General features: G+C 60.4%; 1 long non-coding RNA gene across 3 annotated transcripts; it reads right to left on the bottom strand.

Annotated features, from left to right (window-relative positions):
• Positions 1 to 517: 517 nt before the first annotated feature.
• On the bottom strand, positions 518 to 4389 carry LOC124094080 (uncharacterized). Of its 3 annotated transcripts, none has more exons than XR_006852127.2 (4): positions 4259 to 4389; positions 3805 to 3956; positions 931 to 3685; positions 518 to 710 (listed from the first exon to the last, which is right to left on the bottom strand). It is a non-coding gene; the product is annotated as an uncharacterized LOC124094080 (long non-coding RNA). The 3 variants fall into 3 exon arrangements; XR_006852130.2 differs by having other exon boundaries at positions 518 to 3023; positions 3103 to 3685; XR_006852126.2 differs by having other exon boundaries at positions 518 to 3685.
• Between the last annotated feature and the right edge of the window lie 1014 nt (positions 4390 to 5403).

The raw sequence follows: 5403 nt of genomic DNA, 5'->3' as shown, positions 1-5403 counted from the left end.
GAGATTTAGTGACTTGAATCAGAATTAACAATCACCCTAGGTGCTTGGTGGGTGTGGTGGCACGTGCTTGTAATCCCAGCTGAGGCTCAGGCAGGAAGATCGCAAATTGGAAGCCAACCTTGGCGATTGAGGGAGACCCTGCCTCTGAAATAAATTAAAAGTGTTGGGGTGAACCTCAGTGGTAGAGTGCCTAGCATGGGTGAAGCCCAGGACTCCATCCCCAGCACTGAAAACCGAAAGAAAGAAAATTAATATATCCCCAGGTGTGGTGGCATACCAACAATTTGGGAGGCTGAAGTATGAGGATCACAAGTTCAAGGCCAGCCTCAGCAGTTTAGCCAGACCTTGTCTCAAAATTTAAAAAGGCTGAGGATGTAGCTCAGTGGGAAAACACCCCTGGGTCCAATCCCCAGTACAAAAAAACAAAAAAAAAAATTAAGTTGTTGTAAATATTAAAAACCTATTTTTTCTTGGACCTCGAAATCCGACTTGCAATCCAAATCCAACAAGTTTTGCACTCTTTTTATAAATCCAATTTTAATATTAACGTATGAATATTCACTTTCACTCACAGCTGTGTTAATTAACTCATAAATTTAAGATATTCATTCTAAACCAACATGGTGGTGCACGCCTGTGATCCCAGCGACTCAGAGGCTGAGGCAGGAGGATTGCAGGTTCAAAGCCAGCCTCAGCAATTTAGTGAGACCCTGTCTCAAAATAAAAAAAATAAAAAGAGCTGGGGATGTGACTCCGGGGTTAAATGCCTCTGGGTTCAATTTCCAATACCAATAAATAAATAAATGAAAGCTGTTCATCCCTCCCTGAGGCTTAACCACGGGACCTCCTAGCTAACACAGGGCCTCGGGAGCGTCCATCTAAAATCACGACTCCTGTGTTGCCCCATCCCCCAAGCCCCTGGCGGGTCACCTGCAGATCATCCTGGGAGTCCTTTCTGACACCTAAGCTGCTCCGGTGAGCCTGATAACTCAGGCCTGTGAAGGTGGTGACTCTGTGTCCCTGGGCCACCTCAAAGCCACACAGAGCAGCCTTCACTTTGCAGATGGTTGAGACCCAGGGCATCCCGGAAGCGACCACCTTCCTTCAGCCCGGGGGGGGCCTGCGGCACAGTCAGAGCAGCATTGTTTGGGTTGTTGGCTGGGATTGCAGGCCAGGACCCTGCACGCGCCTTCTTTCTGGGATGGTCTCTCCATTTCAACAATAAGACCCTTCCTGCGGGCAGTGGTGTCTCGGGCTTTCTCGAGATCGGGTGCTTTACAAAGAAGAGAAGTGTGTTTGGCTCAGGGTCCTGGAGCTGCGAGGTCCAAGAGCAGGGCCCGGCACCTGATGTGGCCTCCCACGGGACAAGGTGGAGCAAGCAGTGCCAGCTCAGGCCTCTTGTCCTCTCATAAAGCCGCTAATACCTCCCTGGGCCACCTCGGGACCTCATCCACCCCAGTTACCTCCCAAAGGCCATCTTCGAACACCACTGACCCGTGAAGGTGGGGATTCGGGTTCCAACATGTGAACATTCAAACCTCAGCAATGGCTGTGGTCCTCAGCAGGAGCCCAGGCCCTGGCCCTTCAGCCCCCCGGGGTCCGGGGTCCGAGGCCTTCGTGTCCCCAGCAGAGTCCCACCATACAGCTCCTCCGTCTTGGTGGTCAGGTCCCTCACCTGTCTCACTCACTCCTCATGGACTGACCCCTGGCGCATCCTGGGGACCTCTCGAGCCCTCCCTCGAGACACGGTTACCTGTGCGCAGCTCAGCCCCTGCCAGGGCCTGGCGGGCTGGTCAGCATCAAGCAGGACTGCTGTGTATGGACTCCAGAGGAGGCTGACAGGAATCTCCTGAAAACCAGGGCTCGGGTAGGTTTTCCTGGGCAGGGACAGCAGAGCGCGTGGTCAGGGCTCGAGTACAGTGAGCCCCAGGATAACTGGCCCGAGGAGGCCCGAGGAGGCCCGAGGGTGGAGAGGGCAGAAACACAAGAAGGAAGGTGTGGTCAGTCTTTCTTGAGGCAGAATGTTCCAGACATCAGGGGGCCGTCTCCCCTGTGAGGGCCTCTGTGTCTGGACCCGGGGGGAGCCCAGCCAGGTAGGGCGCTGTGTCCGGCGGAAGGCTCTGCTTGGCCAGTGAACCATACCAGTGAGCCGGCTTACTCACGGAGGGGCCTCCCCTGGCTACTGCTCCTGAGGGGTCCTGGGTAGCCTCTTCTGCTGGGAGAGAAGGAGGAGAGCACACAAACCCGGCCTCCAGGGACACAGGAGAAAACCCTGCCTCCAGGGACCTGCTCCCACCCGGGCAGGCTCTGCCTCAGGGTCCCGAGCTGCCCTGACTCAGCCCCATGTGCCTCTGGGTCCACGTCCAGCAGAAAACCACTACCTTCACCTGAAGGGTTTGTGGCCCAAGGTGGGACACGTGTCCTGTGGGATGGTGACCAGGGAGGTCAGCATTCAGATGGGCTTACCCTGCCGCTGTGGTCGGGGGGAGTGGGTGGTGGGGAAGAAAGTACAAGTGTCCCCCCAGGAGATGGCCTGAGAGAGCCCCGAAGCCCACCTTGGAAGCTCGGAGCTGGCCACGGCAGCGGCACGTGCCCCCCAGCGTGGCTGTTAATAACCGATCGCAGCGGAGAAGAAGGAAGGAGAAAGCCGGAGGCAGGGGGGGGGGTCCGGCCTGCTGTCTGGGAGCCCGGGCCAGGGGCGCAGAGCCCAGGCACCCGACAGGATCAGGGGCAGGTCGGGAGCGAAGTGTCTCAGCAACAAGGAAATAGCCCCTTCTGAGAGCAGCGGCCCAACTCACTGTTCCCTGGAGGGAGAGGCCGCGTCAGGGAAGGGAACAAGCAGCGGACGAGCTCCCGGGAGGCCGCGCTGGGACCCCTGAGCCAGGGGTCAGAGAAGAGGGTGAGGCTGGCGCAGGGCGGATCGGGCAGGCTGCTCAGGGCTGATGCAGAGCAGCTGCCCCAAGGCCCGAGGACACTCGCTGCGGCAAGCTCTGCCAGCCAGGAGGGGAGGTCTCCAGGGTGAGCTAGGTGGGAGGAAGGCAGCTGGACCAGCGGGGTGGACACAGGTGCAGGGACCAGCCCCGTGCCATCCTTCCCAGGTACCTTCTCAGGCCACCTTGAAATGTCTGGTAACTGGCAATAGTGTCCCCGCCTGGGGAGAGCTTGGTGGACCCAGGTGGACCCTGAAGAGGTCCAGCTACCTCTGGCCCTGGCCTCCCTGCTGGCCAGGACACAGCCCATTCCCAGAACAGGGCCTGCCCCAGAGGCCATTCACCTCGCTTGGGCACATCAGCCAGTCCCGGAGCCTGGGATCGAGGATGAGAAATGCCAACTGGAGGTCACCCCCCCACCCCCACTCGGGCCGTCACCTGTAATGTCCACTTGATGGAGGAGTCGATTGTCCCTGAGGGGGTGCCGGGGACAAGGGCTCCTGCTCTGAGGTGCAAGGATTTCCTCCCAGGGTGCAGCCCTTAGACGGGGTCCAGGAAGTGTGCTCCGAGCGCCCACCGCCCAGGAGGACAGGGGTGCAGGGGCCCAGGTTGGGGGGGGCTGACCAGCCTGGGTGAGGCCCCTGCCTCGGGGATCCTGCCGACCATCTGGGTGGACGCATGGGAACCGCAGAGGCCTGCGACCTTCAGCACTATTTAGGGGTAACAAGTGACCGAGAGGCCAAACGAGCAGGTGCCTGAGGAAGGAGAGAGTCTGTCTGTCCCCTCTGAGGTGGCATCCAGCCCCTGGGCTTCTTCCCCAGGGGGGCAGCTCCCTGCCTGCTGCCCTGGTGACGTGGGATAGGCTGGGACAGACCTGTGGTGGGCCCTGCTGTGACACCTTCAGCACATGGTGGAGAATGAAAATGTGGGGCCCATTGTCCAACACTGATCTTCCAGACACAGCCTGGGGTCCTTCTGAGTGTGGCCACTGAGTGCTGCCATGGGCCCCTGTCCCTGAAGTTGGCCCTGCAGCAGGGAAGAAAAAGGAGAAATGGGCATGGAAAGGGGAGCAAGAACTCCGTGACGGGCACCTTGACATACACACGATATATGCAAAGGCCCTGTGGCCGCAGGCCCAGGCTCCTAAAAGGCCCTGGAGTCTGCCTCTCCTTCTGTAGCGTGTCTCAGTTCAGCCTCTAAGTGACCCCGAGTGATAGGTGCCATTGGGTCTGTCTTACAGAGGACAAAGTGAGGCCAGAGAGGAGAAGGAACCTGAGGGCACCCATCTGTAACCCCAAGGTAGGCTCATGTTGACATGCAAACATCACCTGGCTGTGCGCGAGGTGGCCCCTCCTCCCAGGGCGCAGAGCTCCTCAGCACAGCGGCTCCCCCTTCTTGGGTTCAAATCCTAGCTCCGGCCTGGCCTTACAGTTCTGGCAAGTTATCTCCACCCCAGAAAGCCAGGCCAGCGGGCAGTGTGTGCAGGGCTCGGCCCCGCCCCCTGCCCAGGTAGGACAGGAACGTGCGCGTGCACACGCCCACCTCAGCCCTGGTGCTGTGCTGTGGCTTCTGTGGCCTTAGCCAAGCGCCAACCTGGGGCTGAGCTGCCAAGGTCGCCCTCTAGCGGCCCAGGCACGGAGTGGCTCCCCCTTGCAGCCGTCCACTCACCCTGGGGAGCCAGCAAGGGAAGCTCCTCCCAGGGCAGCAGCACCATCCCAGGGGGTCCCCCCAGCTCTGCGCGGCACCTGGACGCCTGCCTTTGTCCCCTCACTCCTGAGCAACAGGAGCTGGGCACTTGCCCGCGGCAGCCCAAACCAGAGGCTCAAACCACAGAGATGACGGGGAGCCCCAAGAGCTGGGAGTCCTGGTGGACAGGGGCTGGCCGGGGCTGGGGGGAGGGCCAGGAAGGCCTGCAGCCTGGTGTAGGACACGGGCGGGGAAGGAGGGCAGCCCGGGGTGGGGGGAGAAGTGCTGCAGCCCCAGGCAGCTTGTGCAGTGCGGGGGAGTCTCGGCTGTGTCCCACGTGCAGGGCCAGTGGCCAGGGAAGGACCGCAGGAGTGCCCGGCCCTTCCTAACGCTGGATTCCAGGGGCCCCTCCACGACCTGCTCAGGGGACTCAGGTGGGGGAAGCCAGGAAAGCTACATTCTAACAAGCGGCGTTAGAGTTGTGCCAGTCTGGAAGCTTCCTGGGCTCCCTGTGGCATCCTTGGGACTGGAAAACAGGTCCCCGGCCCCCAGACGCAGCTGGGAAGGCTGCGGTGAGCCCCGGGACCCCCTGGGTAGTAAGCACCCCAGATTCTGCCACCCTCTGCAATACGCGCATTGGGTGTGGCTCAGAGGGAACGTCAGGGCCTGGCACTGAGGACCCCGACTCCCTGCGGAGGGGACGTCCTGCCCCAGGCTGCCTGGAGAGAAGACTGGGTGGCACCTGTTGCTCTACAGCTGCCACAAGTCCTGGCAGCCGGGGGGCTGT

The sequence above is a fragment of the Marmota monax genome, unplaced genomic scaffold (assembly GCF_021218885.2).
Source record: "Marmota monax isolate L192 unplaced genomic scaffold, Marmota_monax_Labrador192_F-V1.1 WCK01_AAM20220418_F8-fsc00353, whole genome shotgun sequence".
Classification (NCBI taxonomy): Eukaryota; Metazoa; Chordata; class Mammalia; order Rodentia; family Sciuridae; genus Marmota; species Marmota monax.
Note: the sequence above shows the minus strand (reverse complement) of the source record. Positions and strands in the feature narration are given on the sequence as shown.